This window comes from Liolophura sinensis, chromosome 11 (assembly GCF_032854445.1).
Source record: "Liolophura sinensis isolate JHLJ2023 chromosome 11, CUHK_Ljap_v2, whole genome shotgun sequence".
Taxonomy (NCBI): Eukaryota; Metazoa; Mollusca; class Polyplacophora; order Chitonida; family Chitonidae; genus Liolophura; species Liolophura sinensis.
The window spans coordinates 3,623,884-3,648,748 of NC_088305.1; the positions used below are offsets into that span (position 1 = coordinate 3,623,884).

General features: G+C 44.3%; 35 non-coding genes across 35 annotated transcripts; all 35 read right to left on the reverse strand.

The window, feature by feature from the left end:
* Positions 1 to 292: 292 nt before the first annotated feature.
* LOC135478774 (U5 spliceosomal RNA) lies at positions 293 to 414 on the reverse strand. Its single transcript, XR_010445670.1, has one exon. It is a non-coding gene; the product is annotated as a U5 spliceosomal RNA (small nuclear RNA).
* Positions 415 to 917: 503 nt separating this feature from the next.
* LOC135478545 (U5 spliceosomal RNA) lies at positions 918 to 1,038 on the reverse strand. The gene has a single exon (XR_010445454.1). It is a non-coding gene; the product is annotated as a U5 spliceosomal RNA (small nuclear RNA).
* A 502-nt stretch (positions 1,039 to 1,540) lies between these two features.
* LOC135478509 (U5 spliceosomal RNA) lies at positions 1,541 to 1,661 on the reverse strand. Its single transcript, XR_010445421.1, has one exon. It is a non-coding gene; the product is annotated as a U5 spliceosomal RNA (small nuclear RNA).
* A 503-nt stretch (positions 1,662 to 2,164) lies between these two features.
* Positions 2,165 to 2,285, reverse strand: LOC135478510 (U5 spliceosomal RNA). The gene has a single exon (XR_010445422.1). It is a non-coding gene; the product is annotated as a U5 spliceosomal RNA (small nuclear RNA).
* A 503-nt stretch (positions 2,286 to 2,788) lies between these two features.
* Positions 2,789 to 2,909, reverse strand: LOC135478595 (U5 spliceosomal RNA). Its single transcript, XR_010445502.1, has one exon. It is a non-coding gene; the product is annotated as a U5 spliceosomal RNA (small nuclear RNA).
* Positions 2,910 to 3,412: 503 nt separating this feature from the next.
* On the reverse strand, positions 3,413 to 3,534 carry LOC135478898 (U5 spliceosomal RNA). Its single transcript, XR_010445788.1, has one exon. It is a non-coding gene; the product is annotated as a U5 spliceosomal RNA (small nuclear RNA).
* A 503-nt stretch (positions 3,535 to 4,037) lies between these two features.
* LOC135478670 (U5 spliceosomal RNA) lies at positions 4,038 to 4,158 on the reverse strand. Its single transcript, XR_010445574.1, has one exon. It is a non-coding gene; the product is annotated as a U5 spliceosomal RNA (small nuclear RNA).
* Positions 4,159 to 4,661: 503 nt separating this feature from the next.
* Positions 4,662 to 4,782, reverse strand: LOC135478582 (U5 spliceosomal RNA). Its single transcript, XR_010445489.1, has one exon. It is a non-coding gene; the product is annotated as a U5 spliceosomal RNA (small nuclear RNA).
* Positions 4,783 to 5,284: 502 nt separating this feature from the next.
* On the reverse strand, positions 5,285 to 5,405 carry LOC135478863 (U5 spliceosomal RNA). The gene has a single exon (XR_010445755.1). It is a non-coding gene; the product is annotated as a U5 spliceosomal RNA (small nuclear RNA).
* Positions 5,406 to 5,908: 503 nt separating this feature from the next.
* On the reverse strand, positions 5,909 to 6,029 carry LOC135478511 (U5 spliceosomal RNA). Its single transcript, XR_010445423.1, has one exon. It is a non-coding gene; the product is annotated as a U5 spliceosomal RNA (small nuclear RNA).
* Positions 6,030 to 6,532: 503 nt separating this feature from the next.
* Positions 6,533 to 6,653, reverse strand: LOC135478671 (U5 spliceosomal RNA). Its single transcript, XR_010445575.1, has one exon. It is a non-coding gene; the product is annotated as a U5 spliceosomal RNA (small nuclear RNA).
* Positions 6,654 to 7,156: 503 nt separating this feature from the next.
* LOC135478546 (U5 spliceosomal RNA) lies at positions 7,157 to 7,277 on the reverse strand. Its single transcript, XR_010445455.1, has one exon. It is a non-coding gene; the product is annotated as a U5 spliceosomal RNA (small nuclear RNA).
* Positions 7,278 to 7,779: 502 nt separating this feature from the next.
* LOC135478600 (U5 spliceosomal RNA) lies at positions 7,780 to 7,900 on the reverse strand. Its single transcript, XR_010445506.1, has one exon. It is a non-coding gene; the product is annotated as a U5 spliceosomal RNA (small nuclear RNA).
* A 503-nt stretch (positions 7,901 to 8,403) lies between these two features.
* Positions 8,404 to 8,524, reverse strand: LOC135478672 (U5 spliceosomal RNA). Its single transcript, XR_010445576.1, has one exon. It is a non-coding gene; the product is annotated as a U5 spliceosomal RNA (small nuclear RNA).
* Positions 8,525 to 9,027: 503 nt separating this feature from the next.
* On the reverse strand, positions 9,028 to 9,148 carry LOC135478596 (U5 spliceosomal RNA). The gene has a single exon (XR_010445503.1). It is a non-coding gene; the product is annotated as a U5 spliceosomal RNA (small nuclear RNA).
* Positions 9,149 to 9,651: 503 nt separating this feature from the next.
* On the reverse strand, positions 9,652 to 9,773 carry LOC135478775 (U5 spliceosomal RNA). Its single transcript, XR_010445671.1, has one exon. It is a non-coding gene; the product is annotated as a U5 spliceosomal RNA (small nuclear RNA).
* Positions 9,774 to 10,276: 503 nt separating this feature from the next.
* On the reverse strand, positions 10,277 to 10,397 carry LOC135478547 (U5 spliceosomal RNA). The gene has a single exon (XR_010445456.1). It is a non-coding gene; the product is annotated as a U5 spliceosomal RNA (small nuclear RNA).
* Positions 10,398 to 10,899: 502 nt separating this feature from the next.
* LOC135478601 (U5 spliceosomal RNA) lies at positions 10,900 to 11,020 on the reverse strand. The gene has a single exon (XR_010445507.1). It is a non-coding gene; the product is annotated as a U5 spliceosomal RNA (small nuclear RNA).
* Positions 11,021 to 11,523: 503 nt separating this feature from the next.
* LOC135478673 (U5 spliceosomal RNA) lies at positions 11,524 to 11,644 on the reverse strand. Its single transcript, XR_010445577.1, has one exon. It is a non-coding gene; the product is annotated as a U5 spliceosomal RNA (small nuclear RNA).
* Positions 11,645 to 12,147: 503 nt separating this feature from the next.
* LOC135478598 (U5 spliceosomal RNA) lies at positions 12,148 to 12,268 on the reverse strand. The gene has a single exon (XR_010445504.1). It is a non-coding gene; the product is annotated as a U5 spliceosomal RNA (small nuclear RNA).
* A 503-nt stretch (positions 12,269 to 12,771) lies between these two features.
* On the reverse strand, positions 12,772 to 12,893 carry LOC135478776 (U5 spliceosomal RNA). Its single transcript, XR_010445672.1, has one exon. It is a non-coding gene; the product is annotated as a U5 spliceosomal RNA (small nuclear RNA).
* Positions 12,894 to 13,396: 503 nt separating this feature from the next.
* LOC135478584 (U5 spliceosomal RNA) lies at positions 13,397 to 13,517 on the reverse strand. The gene has a single exon (XR_010445491.1). It is a non-coding gene; the product is annotated as a U5 spliceosomal RNA (small nuclear RNA).
* A 503-nt stretch (positions 13,518 to 14,020) lies between these two features.
* LOC135478514 (U5 spliceosomal RNA) lies at positions 14,021 to 14,141 on the reverse strand. Its single transcript, XR_010445425.1, has one exon. It is a non-coding gene; the product is annotated as a U5 spliceosomal RNA (small nuclear RNA).
* Positions 14,142 to 14,644: 503 nt separating this feature from the next.
* LOC135478777 (U5 spliceosomal RNA) lies at positions 14,645 to 14,766 on the reverse strand. Its single transcript, XR_010445673.1, has one exon. It is a non-coding gene; the product is annotated as a U5 spliceosomal RNA (small nuclear RNA).
* A 503-nt stretch (positions 14,767 to 15,269) lies between these two features.
* On the reverse strand, positions 15,270 to 15,390 carry LOC135478549 (U5 spliceosomal RNA). Its single transcript, XR_010445458.1, has one exon. It is a non-coding gene; the product is annotated as a U5 spliceosomal RNA (small nuclear RNA).
* A 502-nt stretch (positions 15,391 to 15,892) lies between these two features.
* Positions 15,893 to 16,013, reverse strand: LOC135478864 (U5 spliceosomal RNA). Its single transcript, XR_010445756.1, has one exon. It is a non-coding gene; the product is annotated as a U5 spliceosomal RNA (small nuclear RNA).
* A 503-nt stretch (positions 16,014 to 16,516) lies between these two features.
* LOC135478674 (U5 spliceosomal RNA) lies at positions 16,517 to 16,637 on the reverse strand. Its single transcript, XR_010445578.1, has one exon. It is a non-coding gene; the product is annotated as a U5 spliceosomal RNA (small nuclear RNA).
* Positions 16,638 to 17,140: 503 nt separating this feature from the next.
* LOC135478599 (U5 spliceosomal RNA) lies at positions 17,141 to 17,261 on the reverse strand. Its single transcript, XR_010445505.1, has one exon. It is a non-coding gene; the product is annotated as a U5 spliceosomal RNA (small nuclear RNA).
* A 503-nt stretch (positions 17,262 to 17,764) lies between these two features.
* On the reverse strand, positions 17,765 to 17,886 carry LOC135478778 (U5 spliceosomal RNA). Its single transcript, XR_010445674.1, has one exon. It is a non-coding gene; the product is annotated as a U5 spliceosomal RNA (small nuclear RNA).
* Positions 17,887 to 18,389: 503 nt separating this feature from the next.
* LOC135478515 (U5 spliceosomal RNA) lies at positions 18,390 to 18,510 on the reverse strand. Its single transcript, XR_010445426.1, has one exon. It is a non-coding gene; the product is annotated as a U5 spliceosomal RNA (small nuclear RNA).
* Positions 18,511 to 19,013: 503 nt separating this feature from the next.
* Positions 19,014 to 19,134, reverse strand: LOC135478585 (U5 spliceosomal RNA). The gene has a single exon (XR_010445492.1). It is a non-coding gene; the product is annotated as a U5 spliceosomal RNA (small nuclear RNA).
* A 502-nt stretch (positions 19,135 to 19,636) lies between these two features.
* Positions 19,637 to 19,757, reverse strand: LOC135478825 (U5 spliceosomal RNA). Its single transcript, XR_010445720.1, has one exon. It is a non-coding gene; the product is annotated as a U5 spliceosomal RNA (small nuclear RNA).
* A 503-nt stretch (positions 19,758 to 20,260) lies between these two features.
* LOC135478516 (U5 spliceosomal RNA) lies at positions 20,261 to 20,381 on the reverse strand. Its single transcript, XR_010445427.1, has one exon. It is a non-coding gene; the product is annotated as a U5 spliceosomal RNA (small nuclear RNA).
* A 503-nt stretch (positions 20,382 to 20,884) lies between these two features.
* Positions 20,885 to 21,005, reverse strand: LOC135478897 (U5 spliceosomal RNA). Its single transcript, XR_010445787.1, has one exon. It is a non-coding gene; the product is annotated as a U5 spliceosomal RNA (small nuclear RNA).
* A 503-nt stretch (positions 21,006 to 21,508) lies between these two features.
* LOC135478677 (U5 spliceosomal RNA) lies at positions 21,509 to 21,629 on the reverse strand. The gene has a single exon (XR_010445580.1). It is a non-coding gene; the product is annotated as a U5 spliceosomal RNA (small nuclear RNA).
* Between the last annotated feature and the right edge of the window lie 3,236 nt (positions 21,630 to 24,865).

Sequence of the window (24,865 nt, forward strand, 5' to 3'; positions counted from 1 at the left end):
GTCTGTGATGTTGTGTCATTGTTATAAGTGGTCGGTGTAAGTAACACACTGGGTTAGGTCCATGACGTCTACCGTCGGTAAATGGCCCGGTTGTGCTCCAACTTAGCTTGTGATGCGCTGGGACACGTGGAAAAAGTCCAAAACTATTAGAGCTGTATGTGTACAGCTGTAAGAGAATTCGACCTCTTCCTAATAATGCCTCCGTGCCGCAGGGCAGCGCAATTCTGCCATATACCAATGCTACTTGATACTCCTTTTAGGCAATTTGATGTTTGTTTTTCATTTGGAAAATTGTCCCGACTGGTCGGAACGACAAAAAAATAGTCTATAGACTCATTAGTATGTTCCTCCCCACGGAAATCTTTAGTAAAAGGCGAAAGATTTATTCGTGGATTTGAAGAGAAACCAGAGTTAGTCTTCATCAGTGGCTGCTGTGAAACGTATCTAACTGGTCGCTGGACGAGATGGGAGATTTACTCTGCGCAACAATAACGTACCTACCTCAATTAATTGGCCGCTGGCTCAATTTGTCTCTTGCAACAGCCGAAGATTGGAGGCGCATTTTAACCTCATTTTTTAAAACACCAGACTTTGCTGATGAAGACCGGAAGCGTGTACAGTGTCTGTCTGTGACGAGGTGTCATTATTGTAGGCGGTCGGGGTAAGGAACACGCTGGGCTAGGTCCATGACGTCTACCGTCGGTGATTGGCCCGGTTATGTTCCAACTTAGCCTGTGATGCGCTGGATCACGTGGAAATAGTCCAAAACTTTTAGAGCTGTATGTGTACAGCTGTAAGAGAATTCGACCTCTTCCTAATAATGCCTCCGTGCCGCAGGGCAGCGCAATTCTGCCATATACCAATGCTACTTGATACTCCTTTTAGGCAATTTGATGTTTGTTTTTCATTTGGAAAATTGTCCCGATTGGTCGGGACGACGAAAAATAGTCTATAGACTCATTAGTATGTTCCTCCCCACGGAAATCTTTAGTAAAAGGCGAAAGATTTATTCGTGGATTTGAAGAGAAACCAGAGTTAGTCTTCATCAGTGGCTGCTGTAAAACCTACCTAACTGGTCGCTGGACGAGATGGGGGATTTACTTGCGCAACAATAACGTGCCTACCTCAATTAATTGGCCGCTGGCTCAATTTGTCTCTTGCAACAGCCGAAGATTGCTGGCGCATTTTAACCTCATTTTTTAAAACACCAGACTTTGCTGATGAAGACCGGAAGCGTTTACAACGTCTGTCTGTTACGTTGTGTCATTGTTATAGGTGGTCGGGGTAAGGAACACCCTGGGCTACGTCCATGACATCTACCGTCGGTGAATGACCCGGTTGTGCTCCAACTTAGCTTGTGATGCGCTGGGACACGTGGAAATAGTCCAAAACTTTTAGAGCTGTATGTGTACAGCTGTAAGAGAATTCGACCTCTTCCTAATAATGCCTCCGTGCCGCAGGGCAGCGCAATTCTGCCATATACCAATGCTACTTGATACTCCTTTTAGGCAATTTGATGTTTGTTTTTCATTTGGAAAATTGTCCCGACTGGTCGGGACGACAAAAAATAGTCTATAGACTCATTAGTATGTTCCTCCCCACGGAAATCTTTAGTAAAAGGCGAAAGATTTATTCGTGGATTTGAAGAGAAACCAGAGTTAGTCTTCATCAGTGGCTGCTGTAAAACCTACCTAACTGGTCGCTGGACGAGATGGGGGATTTACTATGCGCAACAATAATGTACCTACCTCAATTAATTGGCCGCTGGCTCAATTTGTCTATCTTACCATTCGAAGATTGGAGGCGCATTATAACCTCATTTTTTAAAACACCAGCCTTTGCTGCTGTAGACCGAAAGCGTGTACAGCGTCTGTCTGTGACGTTGTGTCATTGTTATAGGTGGTCGGTGTAAGTAACACGCTGGGTTAGGTCCATGACGTCTACCGTCGGTAAATGGCCCGGTTGTGCTCCAACTTAGCTTGTGATGCGCTGGGACACGTGGAAATAGTCCAAAACTATTAGAGCTGTATGTGTACAGCTGTAAGAGAATTCGACCTCTTCCTAATAATGCCTCCGTGCCGCAGGGCAGCGCAATTCTGCCATATACCAATGCTACTTGATACTCCTTTTAGACAATTTGATGTTTGTTTTTCATTTGGAAAATTGTCCCGACTGGTCGGGACGACAAAAAATAGTCTATAGACTCATTAGTATGTTCCTCCCCACGGAAATCTTTAGTAAAAGGCGAAAGATTTATTCGTGGATTTGAAGAGAAACCAGAGTTAGTCTTCATCAGTGGCTGCTGTGAAACGTATCTAACTTGTCGCTGGACGAGATGGGAGATTTACTCTGCGCAACAATAACGTACCTACCTCAATTAATTGGCCGCTGGCTCAATTTGTCTCTTGCAACAGCCGAAGATTGGAGGCGCATTTTAACCTCATTTTTTAAAACACCAGCCTTTGCTGATGAAGACCGGAAGCGTGTACAGCGTCTGTCTGTGACGAGGTGTCATTGTTGTAGGCGGTCGGGGTAAGGAACACGCTGGGCTAGGTCCATGACGTCTACCGTCGGAAATTGGCCCGGTTATGTTCCAACTTAGCCTGTGATGCGCTGGAACACGTGGAAATAGTCCAAAACTTTTAGAGCTGTATCTGTACAGCTGTAAGAGAATTCGACCTCTTCCTAATAATGCCTCCGTGCGGCAGGGCAGCGCAATTCTGCCATATACCAATGCTACTTGATACTCCTTTTAGGCAATTTGATGTTTGTTTTTCATTTGGAAAATTGTCCCGACTGGTCGGGGCGACAAAAAATAGTCTATAGACTCATTAGTATGTTCCTCCCCACGGAAATCTTTAGTAAAAGGCGAAAGATTTATTCGTGGATTTGAAGAGAAACCAGAGTTAGTCTTCATCAGTGGCTGCTGTAAAACCTACCTAACTGGTCGCTGGACGAGATGGGGGATTTACTATGCTCAACAATAATGTACCTACCTCAATTAATTGGCCGCTGGCTCAATTTGTCTATCTTACCATTCGAAGATTGGAGGCGCATTATAACCTCATTTTTTAAAACACCAGCCTTTGCTGCTGTAGACCGAAAGCGTGTACAGCGTCTGTCTGTGACGTTGTGTCATTGTTATAGGTGGTCGGTGTAAGTAACACGCTGGGTTAGGTCCATGACGTCTACCGTCGGTAAATGGCCCGGTTGTGCTCCAACTTAGCTTGTGATGCGCTGGGACACGTGGAAATAGTCCAAAACTATTAGAGCTGTATGTGTACAGCTGTAAGAGAATTCGACCTCTTCCTAATAATGCCTCCGTGCCGCAGGGCAGCGCAATTCTGCCATATACCAATGCTACTTGATACTCCTTTTAGGCAATTTGATGTTTGTTTTTCATTTGGAAAATTGTCTCGACTGGTCGGAACGACAAAAAAATAGTCTATAGACTCATTAGTATGTTCCTCCCCACGGAAATCTTTAGTAAAAGGCGAAAGATTTATTCGTGGATTTGAAGAGAAACCAGAGTTAGTCTTCATCAGTGGCTGCTGTGAAACGTATCTAACTGGTCGCTGGACGAGATGGGAGATTTACTCTGCGCAACAATAACGTACCTACCTCAATTAATTGGCCGCTGGCTCAATTTGTCTCTTGCAACAGCCGAAGATTGGAGGCGCATTTTAACCTCATTTTTTAAAACACCAGACTTTGCTGATGAAGACCGGAAGCGTGTACAGTGTCTGTCTGTGACGAGGTGTCATTATTGTAGGCGGTCGGGGTAAGGAACACGCTGGGCTAGGTCCATGACGTCTACCGTCGGTGATTGGCCCGGTTATGTTCCAACTTGGCCTGTGATGCGCTGGATCAGGTGGAAATAGTCCAAAACTTTTAGAGCTGTATGTGTACAGCTGTAAGAGAATTCGACCTCTTCCTAATAATGCCTCCGTGCCGCAGGGCAGCGCAATTCTGCCATATACCAATGCTACTTGATACTCCTTTTAGGCAATTTGATGTTTGCTTTTCATTTGGAAAATTGTCCCGACTGGTCGGAACGACAAAAAATAGTCTATAGACTCATTAGTATGTTCCTCCCCACGGAAATCTTTAGTAAAAGGCGAAAGATTTATTCGTGGATTTGAAGAGAAACCAGAGTTAGTCTTCATCAGTGGCTGCTGTGAAACGTATCTAACTGGTCGCTGGACGAGATGGGAGATTTACTCTGCGCAACAATAACGTACCTACCTCAATTAATTGGCCGCTGGCTCAATTTTTCTCTTGCAACAGCCGAAGATTGGAGGCGCATTTTAACCTCATTTTTTAAAGCACCAGACTCTGCTGATGAAGACCGGAAGCGTGTACAGCGTCTGTCTGTGACGAGGTGTCATTGTTGTAGGCGGTCGGGGAAAGGAACACGCTGGGCTAGGTCCATGACGTCTACCGTCGGTGATTGGCCCGGTTATGTTCCAACTTAGCCTGTGATGCGCTGGGACACGTGGAAATAGTCCAAAACTTTTAGAGCTGTATGTGTACAGCTGTAAGAGAATTCGACCTCTTCCTAATAATGCCTCCGTGCCGCAGGGCAGCGCAATTCTGCCATATACCAATGCTACTTGATACTCCTTTTAGGCAATTTGATGTTTGTTTTTCATTTGGAAAATTGTCCCGACTGGTCGGGACGACGAAAAATAGTCTATAGACTCATTAGTATGTTCCTCCCCACGGAAATCTTTAGTAAAAGGCGAAAGATTTATTCGTGGATTTGAAGAGAAACCAGAGTTAGTCTTCATCAGTGGCTGCTGTAAAACCTACCTAACTGGTCGCTGGACGAGATGGGGGATTTACTTGCGCAACAATAACGCACCTAATTCAATTAATTGGCCGTTGGCTCAATTTGTCTCTTGCAACAGCCGAACATTGCTGGCGCATTTTAACCTCATTTTTTAAAACACCAGACTTTGCTGATGAAGACCGGAAGCGTTTACAACGTCTGTCTGTTACGTTGTGTCATTGTTATAGGTGGTCGGGGTAAGGAACACCCTGGGCTACGTCCATGACATCTACCGTCGGTGAATGACCCGGTTGTGCTCCAACTTAGCTTGTGATGCGCTGGGACACGTGGAAATAGTCCAAAACTTTTAGAGCTGTATGTGTACAGCTGTAAGAGAATTCGACCTCTTCCTAATAATGCCTCCGTGCCGCAGGGCAGCGCAATTCTGCCATATACCAATGCTACTTGATACTCCTTTTAGGCAATTTGATGTTTGTTTTTCATTTGGAAAATTGTCCCGACTGGTCGGGACGACAAAAAATAGTCTATAGACTCATTAGTATGTTCCTCCCAACGGAAATCTTTAGTAAAAGGCGAAAGATTTATTCGTGGATTTGAAGAGAAACCAGAGTTAGTCTTCATCAGTGGCTGCTGTAAAACCTACCTAACTGGTCGCTGGACGAGATGGGGGATTTACTATGCTCAACAATAATGTACCTACCTCAATTAATTGGCCGCTGGCTCAATTTGTCTATCTTACCATTCGAAGATTGGAGGCGCATTATAACCTCATTTTTTAAAACACCAGCCTTTGCTGCTGTAGACCGAAAGCGTGTACAGCGTCTGTCTGTGACGTTGTGTCATTGTTATAGGTGGTCGGGGTAAGTAACACGCTGGGTTAGGTCCATGACGTCTACCGTCGGTAAATGGCCCGGTTGTGCTCCAACTTAGCTTGTGATGCGCTGGGACACGTGGAAATAGTCCAAAACTATTAGAGCTGTATGTGTACAGCTGTAAGAGAATTCGACCTCTTCCTAATAATGCCTCCGTGCCGCAGGGCAGCGCAATTCTGCCATATACCAATGCTACTTGATACTCCTTTTAGGCGATTTGATGTTTGTTTTTCATTTGGAAAATTGTCCCGACTGGTCGGGACGACAAAAAATAGTCTATAGACTCATTAGTATGTTCCTCCCCACGGAAATCTTTAGTAAAAGGCGAAAGATTTATTCGTGGATTTGAAGAGAAACCAGAGTTAGTCTTCATCAGTGGCTGCTGTAAAACCTACCTAACTGGTCGCTGGACGAGATGGGGGATTTACTATGCTCAACAATAATGTACCTACCTCAATTAATTGGCCGCTGGCTCAATTTGTCTATCTTACCATTCGAAGATTGGAGGCGCATTATAACCTCATTTTTTAAAACACCAGCCTTTGCTGCTGTAGACCGAAAGCGTGTACAGCGTCTGTCTGTGACGTTGTGTCATTGTTATAGGTGGTCGGTGTAAGTAACACGCTGGGTTAGGTCCATGACGTCTACCGTCGGTAAATGGCCCGGTTGTGCTCCAACTTAGCTTGTGATGCGCTGGGACACGTGGAAATAGTCCAAAACTATTAGAGCTGTATGTGTACAGCTGTAAGAGAATTCGACCTCTTCCTAATAATGCCTCCGTGCCGCAGGGCAGCGCCATTCTGCCATATACCAATGCTACTTGATACTCCTTTTAGGCAATTTGATGTTTGTTTTTCATTTGGAAAATTGTCCCGACTGGTCGGAACGACAAAAAATAGTCTATAGACTCATTAGTATGTTCCTCCCCACGGAAATCTTTAGTAAAAGGCGAAAGATTTATTCGTGGATTTGAAGAGAAACCAGAGTTAGTCTTCATCAGTGGCTGCTGTGAAACGTATCTAACTTGTCGCTGGACGAGATGGGAGATTTACTATGCGCAACAATAACGTACCTACCTCAATTAATTGGCCGCTGGCTCAATTTGTCTCTTGCAACAGCCGAAGATTGGAGGCGCATTTTAACCTCATTTTTTAAAACACCAGCCTTTGCTGATGAAGACCGGAAGCGTGTACAGGCTCTGTCTGTGACGAGGTGTCATTGTTGTACGCGGTCGGGGTAAGGAACACGCTGGGCTAGGTCCATGACGTCTACCGTCGGTGATTGGCCCGGTTATGTTCCAACTTAGCCTGTGATGCGCTGGAACACGTGGAAATAGTCCAAAACTATTAGAGCTGTATGTGTACAGCTGTAAGAGAATTCGACCTCTTCCTAATAATGCCTCCGTGCCGCAGGGCAGCGCAATTCTGCCATATACCAATGCTACTTGATACTCCTTTTAGGCAATTTGATGTTTGTTTTTCATTTGGAAAATTGTCCCGATTGGTCGGGACGACGAAAAATAGTCTATAGACTCATTAGTATGTTCCTCCCCACGGAAATCTTTAGTAAAAGGCGAAAGATTTATTCGTGGATTTGAAGAGAAACCAGAGTTAGTCTTCATCAGTGGCTGCTGTAAAACCTACCTAACTGGTCGCTGGACGAGATGGGGGATTTACTTGCGCAACAATAACGTACCTACCTCAATTAATTGGCCGCTGGCTCAATTTGTCTCTTGCAACAGCCGAAGATTGCTGGCGCATTTTAACCTCATTTTTTAAAACACCAGACTTTGCTGATGAAGACCGGAAGCGTTTACAACGTCTGTCTGTTACGTTGTGTCATTGTTATAGGTGGTCGGGGTAAGGAACACGCTGGGCTACGTCCATGACATCTACCGTCGGTGAATGACCCGGTTGTGCTCCAACTTAGCTTGTGATGCGCTGGGACACGTGGAAATAGTCCAAAACTTTTAGAGCTGTATGTGTACAGCTGTAAGAGAATTCGACCTCTTCCTAATAATGCCTCCGTGCCGCAGGGCAGCGCAATTCTGCCATATACCAATGCTACTTGATACTCCTTTTAGGCAATTTGATGTTTGTTTTTCATTTGGAAAATTGTCCCGACTGGTCGAGACGACAAAAAATAGTCTATAGACTCATTAGTATGTTCCTCCCCACGGAAATCTTTAGTAAAAGGCGAAAGATTTATTCGTGGATTTGAAGAGAAACCAGAGTTAGTCTTCATCAGTGGCTGCTGTAAAACCTACCTAACTGGTCGCTGGACGAGATGGGGGATTTACTATGCGCAACAATAATGTACCTACCTCAATTAATTGGCCGCTGGCTCAATTTGTCTATCTTACCATTCGAAGATTGGAGGCGCATTATAACCTCATTTTTTAAAACACCAGCCTTTGCTGCTGTAGACCGAAAGCGTGTACAGCGTCTGTCTGTGACGTTGTGTCATTGTTATAGGTGGTCGGTGTAAGTAACACGCTGGGTTAGGTCCATGACGTCTACCGTCGGTAAATGGCCCGGTTGTGCTCCAACTTAGCTTGTGATGCGCTGGGACACGTGGAAATAGTCCAAAACTATTAGAGCTGTATGTGTACAGCTGTAAGAGAATTCGACCTCTTCCTAATAATGCCTCCGTGCCGCAGGGCAGCGCAATTCTGCCATATACCAATGCTACTTGATACTCCTTTTAGACAATTTGATGTTTGTTTTTCATTTGGAAAATTGTCCCGACTGGTCGGAACGACAAAAAATAGTCTATAGACTCATTAGTATGTTCCTCCCCACGGAAATCTTTAGTAAAAGGCGAAAGATTTATTCGTGGATTTGAAGAGAAACCAGAGTTAGTCTTCATCAGTGGCTGCTGTGAAACGTATCTAACTTGTCGCTGGACGAGATGGGAGATTTACTCTGCGCAACAATAACGTACCTACCTCAATTAATTGGCCGCTGGCTCAATTTGTCTCTTGCAACAGCCGAAGATTGGAGGCGCATTTTAACCTCATTTTTTAAAACACCAGCCTTTGCTGATGAAGACCGGAAGCGTGTACAGCGTCTGTCTGTGACGAGGTGTCATTGTTGTAGGCGGTCGGGGTAAGGAACACGCTGGGCTAGGTCCATGACGTCTACCGTCGGAAATTGGCCCGGTTATGTTCCAACTTAGCCTGTGATGCGCTGGAACACGTGGAAATAGTCCAAAACTTTTAGAGCTGTATGTGTACAGCTGTAAGAGAATTCGACCTCTTCCTAATAATGCCTCCGTGCGGCAGGGCAGCGCAATTCTGCCATATACCAATGCTACTTGATACTCCTTTTAGGCAATTTGATGTTTGTTTTTCATTTGGAAAATTGTCCCGACTGGTCGGGGCGACAAAAAATAGTCTATAGACTCATTAGTATGTTCCTCCCCACGGAAATCTTTAGTAAAAGGCGAAAGATTTATTCGTGGATTTGAAGAGAAACCAGAGTTAGTCTTCATCAGTGGCTGCTGTAAAACCTACCTAACTGGTCGCTGGACGAGATGGGGGATTTACTATGCTCAACAATAATGTACCTACCTCAATTAATTGGCCGCTGGCTCAATTTGTCTATCTTACCATTCGAAGATTGGAGGCGCATTATAACCTCATTTTTTAAAACACCAGCCTTTGCTGCTGTAGACCGAAAGCGTGTACAGCGTCTGTCTGTGATGTTGTGTCATTGTTATAAGTGGTCGGTGTAAGTAACACACTGGGTTAGGTCCATGACGTCTACCGTCGGTAAATGGCCCGGTTGTGCTCCAACTTAGCTTGTGATGCACTGGGACACGTGGAAAAAGTCCAAAACTATTAGAGCTGTATGTGTACAGCTGTAAGAGAATTCGACCTCTTCCTAATAATGCCTCCGTGCCGCAGGGCAGCGCAATTCTGCCATATACCAATGCTACTTGATACTCCTTTTAGGCAATTTGATGTTTGTTTTTCATTTGGAAAATTGTCCCGACTGGTCGGAACGACAAAAAAATAGTCTATAGACTCATTAGTATGTTCCTCCCCACGGAAATCTTTAGTAAAAGGCGAAAGATTTATTCGTGGATTTGAAGAGAAACCAGAGTTAGTCTTCATCAGTGGCTGCTGTGAAACGTATCTAACTGGTCGCTGGACGAGATGGGAGATTTACTCTGCGCAACAATAACGTACCTACCTCAATTAATTGGCCGCTGGCTCAATTTGTCTCTTGCAACAGCCGAAGATTGGAGGCGCATTTTAACCTCATTTTTTAAAACACCAGACTTTGCTGATGAAGACCGGAAGCGTGTACAGTGTCTGTCTGTGACGAGGTGTCATTATTGTAGGCGGTCGGGGTAAGGAACACGCTGGGCTAGGTCCATGACGTCTACCGTCGGTGATTGGCCCGGTTATGTTCCAACTTAGCCTGTGATGCGCTGGATCACGTGGAAATAGTCCAAAACTTTTAGAGCTGTATGTGTACAGCTGTAAGAGAATTCGACCTCTTCCTAATAATGCCTCCGTGCCGCAGGGCAGCGCAATTCTGCCATATACCAATGCTACTTGATACTCCTTTTAGGCAATTTGATGTTTGTTTTTCATTTGGAAAATTGTCCCGATTGGTCGGGACGACGAAAAATAGTCTATAGACTCATTAGTATGTTCCTCCCCACGGAAATCTTTAGTAAAAGGCGAAAGATTTATTCGTGGATTTGAAGAGAAACCAGAGTTAGTCTTCATCAGTGGCTGCTGTAAAACCTACCTAACTGGTCGCTGGACGAGATGGGGGATTTACTTGCGCAACAATAACGTACCTACCTCAATTAATTGGCCGCTGGCTCAATTTGTCTCTTGCAACAGCCGAAGATTGCTGGCGCATTTTAACCTCATTTTTTAAAACACCAGACTTTGCTGATGAAGACCGGAAGCGTTTACAACGTCTGTCTGTTACGTTGTGTCATTGTTATAGGTGGTCGGGGTAAGGAACACGCTGGGCTACGTCCATGACATCTACCGTCGGTGAATGACCCGGTTGTGCTCCAACTTAGCTTGTGATGCGCTGGGACACGTGGAAATAGTCCAAAACTTTTAGAGCTGTATGTGTACAGCTGTAAGAGAATTCGACCTCTTCCTAATAATGCCTCCGTGCGGCAGGGCAGCGCAATTCTGCCATATACCAATGCTACTTGATACTCCTTTTAGGCAATTTGATGTTTGTTTTTCATTTGGAAAATTGTCCCGACTGGTCGAGACGACAAAAAATAGTCTATAGACTCATTAGTATGTTCCTCCCCACGGAAATCTTTAGTAAAAGGCGAAAGATTTATTCGTGGATTTGAAGAGAAACCAGAGTTAGTCTTCATCAGTGGCTGCTGTAAAACCTACCTAACTGGTCGCTGGACGAGATGGGGGATTTACTATGCGCAACAATAATGTACCTACCTCAATTAATTGGCCGCTGGCTCAATTTGTCTATCTTACCATTCGAAGATTGGAGGCGCATTATAACCTCATTTTTTAAAACACCAGCCTTTGCTGCTGTAGACCGAAAGCGTGTACAGCGTCTGTCTGTGACGTTGTGTCATTGTTATAGGTGGTCGGTGTAAGTAACACGCTGGGTTAGGTCCATGACGTCTACCGTCGGTAAATGGCCCGGTTGTGCTCCAACTTAGCTTGTGATGCGCTGGGACACGTGGAAATAGTCCAAAACTATTAGAGCTGTATGTGTACAGCTGTAAGAGAATTCGACCTCTTCCTAATAATGCCTCCGTGCCGCAGGGCAGCGCAATTCTGCCATATACCAATGCTACTTGATACTCCTTTTAGACAATTTGATGTTTGTTTTTCATTTGGAAAATTGTCCCGACTGGTCGGAACGACAAAAAATAGTCTATAGACTCATTAGTATGTTCCTCCCCACGGAAATCTTTAGTAAAAGGCGAAAGATTTATTCGTGGATTTGAAGAGAAACCAGAGTTAGTCTTCATCAGTGGCTGCTGTGAAACGTATCTAACTTGTCGCTGGACGAGATGGGAGATTTACTCTGCGCAACAATAACGTACCTACCTCAATTAATTGGCCGCTGGCTCAATTTGTCTCTTGCAACAGCCGAAGATTGGAGGCGCATTTTAACCTCATTTTTTAAAACACCAGCCTTTGCTGATGAAGACCGGAAGCGTGTACAGCGTCTGTCTGTGACGAGGTGTCATTGTTGTAGGCGGTCGGGGTAAGGAACACGCTGGGCTAGGTCCATGACGTCTACCGTCGGAAATTGGCCCGGTTATGTTCCAACTTAGCCTGTGATGCGCTGGAACACGTGGAAATAGTCCAAAACTTTTAGAGCTGTATGTGTACAGCTGTAAGAGAATTCGACCTCTTCCTAATAATGCCTCCGTGCGGCAGGGCAGCGCAATTCTGCCATATACCAATGCTACTTGATACTCCTTTTAGGCAATTTGATGTTTGTTTTTCATTTGGAAAATTGTCCCGACTGGTCGGGGCGACAAAAAATAGTCTATAGACTCATTAGTATGTTCCTCCCCACGGAAATCTTTAGTAAAAGGCGAAAGATTTATTCGTGGATTTGAAGAGAAACCAGAGTTAGTCTTCATCAGTGGCTGCTGTAAAACCTACCTAACTGGTCGCTGGACGAGATGGGGGATTTACTATGCTCAACAATAATGTACCTACCTCAATTAATTGGCCGCTGGCTCAATTTGTCTATCTTACCATTCGAAGATTGGAGGCGCATTATAACCTCATTTTTTAAAACACCAGCCTTTGCTGCTGTAGACCGAAAGCGTGTACAGCGTCTGTCTGTGATGTTGTGTCATTGTTATAAGTGGTCGGTGTAAGTAACACACTGGGTTAGGTCCATGACGTCTACCGTCGGTAAATGGCCCGGTTGTGCTCCAACTTAGCTTGTGATGCGCTGGGACACGTGGAAAAAGTCCAAAACTATTAGAGCTGTATGTGTACAGCTGTAAGAGAATTCGACCTCTTCCTAATAATGCCTCCGTGCCGCAGGGCAGCGCAATTCTGCCATATACCAATGCTACTTGATACTCCTTTTAGGCAATTTGATGTTTGTTTTTCATTTGGAAAATTGTCCCGACTGGTCGGAACGACAAAAAAATAGTCTATAGACTCATTAGTATGTTCCTCCCCACGGAAATCTTTAGTAAAAGGCGAAAGATTTATTCGTGGATTTGAAGAGAAACCAGAGTTAGTCTTCATCAGTGGCTGCTGTGAAACGTATCTAACTGGTCGCTGGACGAGATGGGAGATTTACTCTGCGCAACAATAACGTACCTACCTCAATTAATTGGCCGCTGGCTCAATTTGTCTCTTGCAACAGCCGAAGATTGGAGGCGCATTTTAACCTCATTTTTTAAAACACCAGACTTTGCTGATGAAGACCGGAAGCGTGTACAGTGTCTGTCTGTGACGAGGTGTCATTATTGTAGGCGGTCGGGGTAAGGAACACGCTGGGCTAGGTCCATGACGTCTACCGTCGGTGATTGGCCCGGTTATGTTCCAACTTAGCCTGTGATGCGCTGGATCACGTGGAAATAGTCCAAAACTTTTAGAGCTGTATGTGTACAGCTGTAAGAGAATTCGACCTCTTCCTAATAATGCCTCCGTGCCGCAGGGCAGCGCAATTCTGCCATATACCAATGCTACTTGATACTCCTTTTAGGCAATTTGATGTTTGTTTTTCATTTGGAAAATTGTCCCGACTGGTCGGGACGACGAAAAATAGTCTATAGACTCATTAGTATGTTCCTCCCCACGGAAATCTTTAGTAAAAGGCGAAAGATTTATTCGTGGATTTGAAGAGAAACCAGAGTTAGTCTTCATCAGTGGCTGCTGTAAAACCTACCTAACTGGTCGCTGGACGAGATGGAGGATTTACTATGCGCAACAATAACGTACCTACCCCAATTAATTGGCCGATGGCTCAATTTGTCTCTTGCAACAGCCGAAGATTGCTGGCGCATTTTAACCTCATTTTTTAAAACACCAGACTTTGCTGATGAAGACCGGAAGCGTTTACAACGTCTGTCTGTTACGTTGTGTCATTGTTATAGGTGGTCGGGGTAAGGAACACGCTGGGCTAGGTCCATGACATCTACCGTCGGTGAATGACCCGGTTGTGCTCCAACTTAGCTTGTGATGCGCTGGGACACGTGGAAATAGTCCAAAACTTTTAGAGCTGTATGTGTACAGCTGTAAGAGAATTCGACCTCTTCCTAATAATGCCTCCGTGCCGCAGGGCAGCGCAATTCTGCCATATACCAATGCTACTTGATACTCCTTTTAGGCGATTTGATGTTTGTTTTTCATTTGGAAAATTGTCCCGACTGGTCGGGACGACAAAAAATAGTCTATAGACTCATTAGTATGTTCCTCCCCACGGAAATCTTTAGTAAAAGGCGAAAGATTTATTCGTGGATTTGAAGAGAAACCAGAGTTAGTCTTCATCAGTGGCTGCTGTAAAACCTACCTAACTGGTCGCTGGACGAGATGGGGGATTTACTATGCTCAACAATAATGTACCTACCTCAATTAATTGGCCGCTGGCTCAATTTGTCTATCTTACCATTCGAAGATTGGAGGCGCATTATAACCTCATTTTTTAAAACACCAGCCTTTGCTGCTGTAGACCGAAAGCGTGTACAGCGTCTGTCTGTGACGTTGTGTCATTGTTATAGGTGGTCGGTGTAAGTAACACGCTGGGTTAGGTCCATGACGTCTACCGTCGGTAAATGGCCCGGTTGTGCTCCAACTTAGCTTGTGATGCGCTGGGACACGTGGAAATAGTCCAAAACTATTAGAGCTGTATGTGTACAGCTGTAAGAGAATTCGACCTCTTCCTAATAATGCCTCCGTGCCGCAGGGCAGCGCAATTCTGCCATATACCAATGCTACTTGATACTCCTTTTAGGCAATTTGATGTTTGTTTTTCATTTGTTAAATTGTCCCGACTGGTCGGAACGACAAAAAAATAGTCTATAGACTCATTAGTATGTTCCTCCCCACGGAAATCTTTAGTAAAAGGCGAAAGATTTATTCGTGGATTTGAAGAGAAACCAGAGTTAGTCTTCATCAGTGGCTGCTGTGAAACGTATCTAACTGGTCGCTGGACGAGATGGGAGATTTACTCTGCGCAACAATAACGTACCTACCTCAATTAATTGGCCGCTGGCTCAATTTGTCTCTTGCAACAGCCGAAGATTGGAGGCGCATTTTAACCTCATTTTTTAAAACACCAGCCTTTGCTGATGAAGACCGGAAGCGTGTACAGCGTCTGTCTGTGACGAGGTGTCATTGTTGTACGCGGTCGGGGTAAGGAACACGCTGGGCTAGGTCCATGACGTCTACCGTCGGTGATTGGCCCGGTTATGTTCCAACTTAGCCTGTGATGCGCTGGAACACGTGGAAATAGTCCAAAACTATTAGAGCTGTATGTGTACAGCTGTAAGAGAATTCGACCTCTTCCTAATAATGCCTCCGTGCCGCAGGGCAGCGCAATTCTGCCATATACCAATGCTACTTGATACTCCTTTTAGGCAATTTGATGTTTGTTTTTCATTTGGAAAATTGTCCCGATTGGTCGGGACGACGAAAAATAGTCTATAGACTCATTAGTATGTTCCTCCCCACGGAAATCTTTAGTAAAAGGCGAAAGATTTATTCGTGGATTTGAAGAGAAACCAGAGTTAGTCTTCATCAGTGGCTGCTGTAAAACCTACCTAACTGGTCGCTGGACGAGATGGGGGATTTACTTGCGCAACAATAACGTACCTACCTCAATTAATTGGCCGCTGGCTCAATTTGTCTCTTGCAACAGCCGAAGATTGCTGGCGCATTTTAACCTCATTTTTTAAAACACCAGACTTTGCTGATGAAGACCGGAAGCGTTTACAACGTCTGTCTGTTACGTTGTGTCATTGTTATAGGTGGTCGGGGTAAGGAACACGCTGGGCTACGTCCATGACATCTACCGTCGGTGAATGACCCGGTTGTGCTCCAACTTAGCCTGTATTGCGCTGGGACACGTGGAAATAGTCCAAAACTTTTAGAGCTGTATGTGTACAGCTGTAAGAGAATTCGACCTCTTCCTAATAATGCCTCCGTGCCGCAGGGCAGCGCAATTCTGCCATATACCAATGCTACTTGATACTCCTTTTAGGCAATTTGATGTTTGTTTTTCATTTGGAAAATTGTCCCGACTGGTCGGGACGACAAAAAATAGTCTATAGACTCATTAGTATGTTCCTCCCAACGGAAATCTTTAGTAAAAGGCGAAAGATTTATTCGTGGATTTGAAGAGAAACCAGAGTTAGTCTTCATCAGTGGCTGCTGTAAAACCTACCTAACTGGTCGCTGGACGAGATGGGGGATTTACTATGCTCAACAATAATGTACCTACCTCAATTAATTGGCCGCTGGCTCAATTTGTCTATCTTACCATTCGAAGATTGGAGGCGCATTATAACCTCATTTTTTAAAACACCAGCCTTTGCTGCTGTAGACCGAAAGCGTGTACAGCGTCTGTCTGTGACGTTGTGTCATTGTTATAGGTGGTCGGTGTAAGTAACACGCTGGGTTAGGTCCATGACGTCTACCGTCGGTAAATGGCCCGGTTGTGCTCCAACTTAGCTTGTGATGCGCTGGGACACGTGGAAATAGTCCAAAACTATTAGAGCTGTATGTGTACAGCTGTAAGAGAATTCGACCTCTTCCTAATAATGCCTCCGTGCCGCAGGGCAGCGCAATTCTGCCATATACCAATGCTACTTGATACTCCTTTTAGACAATTTGATGTTTGTTTTTCATTTGGAAAATTGTCCCGACTGGTCGGAACGACAAAAAATAGTCTATAGACTCATTAGTATGTTCCTCCCCACGGAAATCTTTAGTAAAAGGCGAAAGATTTATTCGTGGATTTGAAGAGAAACCAGAGTTAGTCTTCATCAGTGGCTGCTGTGAAACGTATCTAACTTGTCGCTGGACGAGATGGGAGATTTACTCTGCGCAACAATAACGTACCTACCTCAATTAATTGGCCGCTGGCTCAATTTGTCTCTTGCAACAGCCGAAGATTGGAGGCGCATTTTAACCTCATTTTTTAAAACACCAGCCTTTGCTGATGAAGACCGGAAGCGTGTACAGCGTCTGTCTGTGACGAGGTGTCATTGTTGTAGGCGGTCGGGGTAAGGAACACGCTGGGCTAGGTCCATGACGTCTACCGTCGGAAATTGGCCCGGTTATGTTCCAACTTAGCCTGTGATGCGCTGGAACACGTGGAAATAGTCCAAAACTTTTAGAGCTGTATGTGTACAGCTGTAAGAGAATTCGACCTCTTCCTAATAATGCCTCCGTGCGGCAGGGCAGCGCAATTCTGCCATATACCAATGCTACTTGATACTCCTTTTAGGCAATTTGATGTTTGTTTTTCATTTGGAAAATTGTCCCGACTGGTCGGGGCGACAAAAAATAGTCTATAGACTCATTAGTATGTTCCTCCCCACGGAAATCTTTAGTAAAAGGCGAAAGATTTATTCGTGGATTTGAAGAGAAACCAGAGTTAGTCTTCATCAGTGGCTGCTGTAAAACCTACCTAACTGGTCGCTGGACGAGATGGGGGATTTACTATGCTCAACAATAATGTACCTACCTCAATTAATTGGCCGCTGGCTCAATTTGTCTATCTTACCATTCGAAGATTGGAGGCGCATTATAACCTCATTTTTTAAAACACCAGCCTTTGCTGCTGTAGACCGAAAGCGTGTACAGCGTCTGTCTGTGATGTTGTGTCATTGTTATAAGTGGTCGGTGTAAGTAACACACTGGGTTAGGTCCATGACGTCTACCGTCGGTAAATGGCCCGGTTGTGCTCCAACTTAGCTTGTGATGCGCTGGGACACGTGGAAAAAGTCCAAAACTATTAGAGCTGTATGTGTACAGCTGTAAGAGAATTCGACCTCTTCCTAATAATGCCTCCGTGCCGCAGGGCAGCGCAATTCTGCCATATACCAATGCTACTTGATACTCCTTTTAGGCAATTTGATGTTTGTTTTTCATTTGGAAAATTGTCCCGACTGGTCGGAACGACAAAAAAATAGTCTATAGACTCATTAGTATGTTCCTCCCCACGGAAATCTTTAGTAAAAGGCGAAAGATTTATTCGTGGATTTGAAGAGAAACCAGAGTTAGTCTTCATCAGTGGCTGCTGTGAAACGTATCTAACTGGTCGCTGGACGAGATGGGAGATTTACTCTGCGCAACAATAACGTACCTACCTCAATTAATTGGCCGCTGGCTCAATTTGTCTCTTGCAACAGCCGAAGATTGGAGGCGCATTTTAACCTCATTTTTTAAAACAGCAGACTTTGCTGATGAAGACCGGAAGCGTGTACAGTGTCTGTCTGTGACGAGGTGTCATTATTGTAGGCGGTCGGGGTAAGGAACACGCTGGGCTAGGTCCATGACGTCTACCGTCGGTGATTGGCCCGGTTATGTTCCAACTTAGCCTGTGATGCGCTGGATCACGTGGAAATAGTCCAAAACTTTTAGAGCTGTATAGGTACAGCTGTAAGAGAATTCGACCTCTTCCTAATAATGCCTCCGTGCCGCAGGGCAGCGCAATTCTGCCATATACCAATGCTACTTGATACTCCTTTTAGGCAATTTGATGTTTGTTTTTCATTTGGAAAATTGTCCCGACTGGTCGGGACGACAAAAAATAGTCTATAGACTCATTAGTATGTTCCTCCCCACGGAAATCTTTAGTAAAAGGCGAAAGATTTATTCGTGGATTTGAAGAGAAACCAGAGTTAGTCTTCATCAGTGGCTGCTGTGAAACGTATCTAACTGGTCGCTGGACGAGATGGGAGATTTACTCTGCGCAACAATAACGTACCTACCTCAATTAATTGGCCGCTGGCTCAATTTTTCTCTTGCAACAGCCGAAGATTGGAGGCGCATTTTAACCTCATTTTTTAAAACACCAGACTCTGCTGATGAAGACCGGAAGCGTGTACAGTGTCTGTCTGTGACGAGGTGTCATTGTTGTAGGCGGTCGGGGTAAGGAACACGCTGGGCTAGGTCCATGACGTCTACCGTCGGTGATTGGCCCGGTTATGTTCCAACTTAGCCTGTGATGCGCTGGATCACGTGGAAATAGTCCAAAACTTTTAGAGCTGTATGTGTACAGCTGTAAGAGAATTCGACCTCTTCCTAATAATGCCTCCGTGCCGCAGGGCAGCGCAATTCTGCCATATACCAATGCTACTTGATACTCCTTTTAGGCAATTTGATGTTTGTTTTTCATTTGGAAAATTGTCCCGACTGGTCGGGACGACGAAAAATAGTCTATAGACTCATTAGTATGTTCCTCCCCACGGAAATCTTTAGTAAAAGGCGAAAGATTTATTCGTGGATTTGAAGAGAAACCAGAGTTAGTCTTCATCAGTGGCTGCTGTAAAACCTACCTAACTGGTCGCTGGACGAGATGGGGGATTTACTTGCGCAACAATAACGCACCTACCTCAATTAATTGGCCGCTGGCTCAATTTGTCTCTTGCAACAGCCGAACATTGCTGGCGCATTTTAACCTCATTTTTTAAAACACCAGACTTTGCTGATGAAGACCGGAAGCGTTTACAACGTCTGTCTGTTACGTTGTGTCATTGTTATAGGTGGTCGGGGTAAGGAACACGCTGGGCTACGTCCATGACATCTACCGTCGGTGAATGACCCGGTTGTGCTCCAACTTAGCTTGTGATGCGCTGGGACACGTGGAAATAGTCCAAAACTTTTAGAGCTGTATGTGTACAGCTGTAAGAGAATTCGACCTCTTCCTAATAATGCCTCCGTGCCGCAGGGCAGCGCAATTCTGCCATATACCAATGCTACTTGATACTCGTTTTAGGCAATTTGATGTTTGTTTTTCATTTGGAAAATTGTCCCGACTGGTCGGGACGACAAAAAATAGTCTATAGACTCATTAGTATGTTCCTCCCAACGGAAATCTTTAGTAAAAGGCGAAAGATTTATTCGTGAATTTGAAGAGAAACCAGAGTTAGTCTTCATCAGTGGCTGCTGTAAAACCTACCTAACTGGTCGCTGGACGAGATGGGGGATTTACTATGCTCAACAATAATGTACCTACCTCAATTAATTGGCCGCTGGCTCAATTTGTCTATCTTACCATTCGAAGATTGGAGGCGCATTATAACCTCATTTTTTAAAACACCAGCCTTTGCTGCTGTAGACCGAAAGCGTGTACAGCGTCTGTCTGTGACGTTGTGTCATTGTTATAGGTGGTCGGTGTAAGTAACACGCTGGGTTAGGTCCATGACGTCTACCGTCGGTAAATGGCCCGGTTGTGCTCCAACTTAGCTTGTGATGCGCTGGGACACGTGGAAATAGTCCAAAACTATTAGAGCTGTATGTGTACAGCTGTAAGAGAATTCGACCTCTTCCTAATAATGCCTCCGTGCCGCAGGGCAGCGCAATTCTGCCATATACCAATGCTACTTGATACTCCTTTTAGGCAATTTGATGTTTGTTTTTCATTTGGAAAATTGTCCCGACTGGTCGGGACGACAAAAAATAGTCTATAGACTCATTAGTATGTTCCTCCCCACGGAAATCTTTAGTAAAAGGCGAAAGATTTATTCGTGGATTTGAAGAGAAACCAGAGTTAGTCTTCATCAGTGGCTGCTGTAAAACCTACCTAACTGGTCGCTGGACGAGATGGGGGATTTACTATGCGCAACAATAATGTACCTACCTCAATTAATTGGCCGCTGGCTCAATTTGTCTCTTGCAACAGCCGAAGATTGGTGGCGCATTTTAACCTCATTTTTTAAAACATTAGACTTTGCTGATGAAGACCGGAAGCGTGTACAGCGTCTGTCTGTGACGAGGTGTCATTGTTGTAGGCGGTCGGGGTAAGGAACACGCTGGGCTAGGTCCATGACGTCTACCGTCGGTGAATGACCCGGTTGTGGTCCAACTTAGCTTGTGATGCGCTGGGACACGTGGAAAAAGTCCAAAACTTTTAGAGCTGTATGTGTACAGCTGTAAGAGAATTCGACCTCTTCCTAATAATGCCTCCGTGCGGCGGGGCAGCGCAATTCTGCCATATACCAATGCTACTTGATACTCCTTTTAGTCAATTTTATGTTTGTTTTTCATTTGAAAAATTGTCTCGATTGGTCGGGACGACGAGAAATAGTCTATAGACTCATTAGTATGTTCCTCCCCACGGAAATCTTTAGTAAAAGGCGAAAGATTTATTCGTGGATTTGAAGAGAAACCAGAGTTAGTCTTCATCAGTGGCTGCTGTAAAACCTACCTAACTGGTCGCTGGACGAGATGGGGGATTTACTATGCGCAACAATAACGTACCTACCTCAATTACTTGGCCGCTGGCTCAATTTGTCTCTTGCAACAGCCGAAGATTGCTGGCGCATTTTAACCTCATTTTTTAAAACATCAGACTTTGCTGTTGAAGACCGGAAGCGTTTACAACGTCTGTCTGTGACGTTGTGTCATTGTTTTAGGTGGTCGGGGTAAGGAGCACGCTGGGCTAGGTCCATGACATCTACCGTCGGTGAATGACCCGGTTGTGCTCCAACTTAGCTTGTGATGCGCTGGGACACGTGGAAATAGTCCAAAACTTTTAGAGCTGTATGTGTACAGCTGTAAGAGAATTCGACCTCTTCCTAATAATGCCTCCGTGCGGCAGGGCAGCGCAATTCTGCCATATACCAATGCTACTTGATACTCCTTTTAGGCAATTTGATGTTTGTTTTTCATTTGGAAAATTGTCCCGACTGGTCGGAACGACAAAAAATAGTCTATAGACTCATTAGTATGTTCCTCCCCACGGAAATCTTTAGTAAAAGGCGAAAGATTTATTCGTGGATTTGAAGAGAAACCAGAGTTAGTCTTCATCAGTGGCTGCTGTAAAACCTACCTAACTGGTCCCTGGACGAGATGGGAGATTTACTATGCGCAACACTAATGTACTTACCTCAATTAATTGCCCCCGTGGGGTTTCCGGGGTGATAAGAATAGGACCTGAGCCCTCTAGGCAAGCTTGTCGTAAAAGTCGACTAACCTAGAGCTCGTCTGTGTGAGCCCGGTGAAAATAATAGGCTCACATCTTCCCGGTTGTGTGAGAGGCAACCGGGGAGCGATCTGTTTTTGCCGTGGGTTGCAACCCGTAATCTACGAGAACGGGATCCTGGTGGCTGAGGGCGGGTTGGTCTTGCGAGATCCTCACGCCCAACACGCCACTTTGGCCCTTACTTGGAGAGAGACGGGAGGTCGGATAGGCCCGGTCCGATCAATCGGCTGGTCACGTCAAGCTCTACACTTGATCCCGTTTGTTATTCTTTGTCTTACTGAAATGTCAAGTTTGCTCTTCTTCAGATGCACTTCCTTTGGGGTCAATGCAGAAGGCGGTGGCTAATGGGTCAATCGAGTAGATTGAATTTAACCTTTTGGTATAACTCAATCTGTTCGAGTACACCTTGCGTGGATTCCCTGTTTCTATTCTCTGCTGGTCATCCGCAGAGGTAGATTCGCCCTTGTTGGCACTCCGTGGCGGGTGGGGGACACGTAAGGCGAAATTAAAAAAATTAAACAATGGCCTCATTTCAAATGTCAACTTCAACTATGCCTAACAGATCTTCCTCTCAGCCGACTTCATCAAGTGCTGACAAAAAGAGGAAGTTAGAACGTTTTTCAGACTCTCTTGATAATGGACAGGACAGTTGGCCGGCTTTTATTGTTCTCTCGACTAAGAGTGAACAGAAGCCGGCTTGAAAAATTCACCCTTTTGTATTGAAAAGGGCTCTCGAGGGCACAGCTGGAACATTAAAAACAGTTAAAAAGTTGAGATCCAGAGACATTCTCATTGAATGTTTCCGGAAGCAACAATCAAAAAATTTATTATCATTAAATAAAATTGCTGATATATCTGTCTTCGCATCCCCACACAATTCCCTGAACAGCTGTCAGGGAATAATTCGTGACCGGGATGGTGATATTATTGACTTGTCTGAGGAAGAAATATGCGCAGAACTGAAATCACAGGGTGTTGCCAGAGTTAAACGCTTCACTATGAAGAAATCTGGCAACATCATTAAACTTAATACATATCTTTTGACCTTTAACACAACCTCGCTTCCGTCGTATATCTACATTGGCCCGTATAGGGTTAGTGTAGATGGTTTCGACTGCAGCAGCACAGTTAAGTGTTGTAATTGCATTGGAGATCACATGGCCTCCTCCAAGGACTGTCCGTTTTTTATTAAAGAAAAGCAAATAATAAATCTAAAAACTAAAAATAATATCTCTTATCAGGAGGCCCGTAAATTGGCCTCCGTCTCTAACACATCACTGCAATCTTCGTTTGCCAATGTGGTCAAGCGAACTACAACGTCTGTTGGAACTCAGACTTCATTAACATGGCCCATTGGAAACGACAAACCTAGCTTCACATCTTTACAACCTGCTGCTCAACCTGCGCATATTTCCTGCTCAACACAGACCACTGCAGAACAGCAAATAAAACCAGTCAATAATAAACAACAAACTGATAAACCTGAAATTAACCAATTCAAAAACAAATCTGCCAAATCCAAATCTGAAAAAAAAATATAATAGTGATAATAGTAAACCTAGCGGTCCCACATAGCGTCCCTCTAAGGCCACCAGGGACCCTGTCCAAACTTTTAATAGATTTGGATCGTTGGAGGACGTTGGTCCTACAACATCGGATGCGGATGTGATGGATACATCACCCGCACCAGGGAGATCTTCCAGCCGATCTCCAAGGAAGGGTCGTCCTCGGTCCAAACATAAAGAGAAATCTCCTATACGTCTCCCTCCATAATGTCTTATTTAGACAAAATTATACAGTGGAATTGTTGAGGTCTTAAGGTTAATTTTATTGAAATAACACAGCTAGTTCAATCAGTTAATCCTATTGCCCTGTGTCTTCAGGAAACTCACCTGAAGACATCTGACAAAGATAATATAACTCTGAAAAATTATTCCTTATACAGCACTTATTCAAATGAAGAAGATCGAGCTGCAGGCGGCTCTTCCATCTTCGTGAATAACAATGTTATTCACAGCCCTGTTGCTCTGGATACAGAATTGCAGGCCGTGGCTGTTCGTGTTTCGTTGTCCAAAACAATCAAATTATGTTCGGTGTATATTTCCCCGAACATTTCTTTGTCAGCTTTCCAGTTACATAATCTAAAAGAACAGTTGCCCAAACCTTTTATACTTATGGGAGATTTTAATTCCCATAACCCCCTATGGGGCAGTAATAACATAAATAATAAGGGCAAGTTAATGGAAGATTTTTTATCGAAGGAGGAACTGTGTTATTTCAATGATGGTTCTAACACCTATTTACATCCAGGTAATGGCGCTTATTCTGCTATCGATCTCACTATCTCAGATCCATCACTTCTCCCAGATTTTTCTTGGAAGGTGCATGACGATCTTTGAGGTAGTGACCATTTTCCTATAATTCTAGAACATATCACTTCTAATTCTTTAGAACGTGTAGCTAGGTGGAAATTCGATAAAGCAGATTGGATCGCATTTGAGATGTTCTGTGAGGCTGATATCATTCCAGAGACTCTCAAAGCAGCAGATGATCCTATGTTAAAATTTAACGAGCTTGTATTACGAGCTGCCGATAGAACTATACCTAAGACCTCGACAAATCCAAAATCCAAAAGTAAACCCTGGTACGACAATGACTGTCGTAAAGCCATAAAGGACCGCAAAAAGGCCGAGCGAAATTTTAATATATGTCCTACTGATAATAACTTAAACCAGGTTCGTATTTTTCGAGCTAAGGCTCGTCGATTACTCAAGTCCAAGAGACGATCTTGTTGGTGGAACTTTGTTTCGGGCATTACGTCAAAAACACCCATGCGTAAGGTCTGGAACATGGTTCAGAAACTTAAGGGCAAAAATAATAGAGCAAAAGTTCAGCATTTAAAAGATGGAGATGATATAATAACTTCTCCACCCGATATAGCTAATAAACTAGCTGAAACAATCTCAAAGAAATCTTCTTCTGATAATTATACTAAAGAATTCCAATGTATTAAAAACCAGAAGGAGAAAATTAAATTGCCCTTTTCTTCTAAG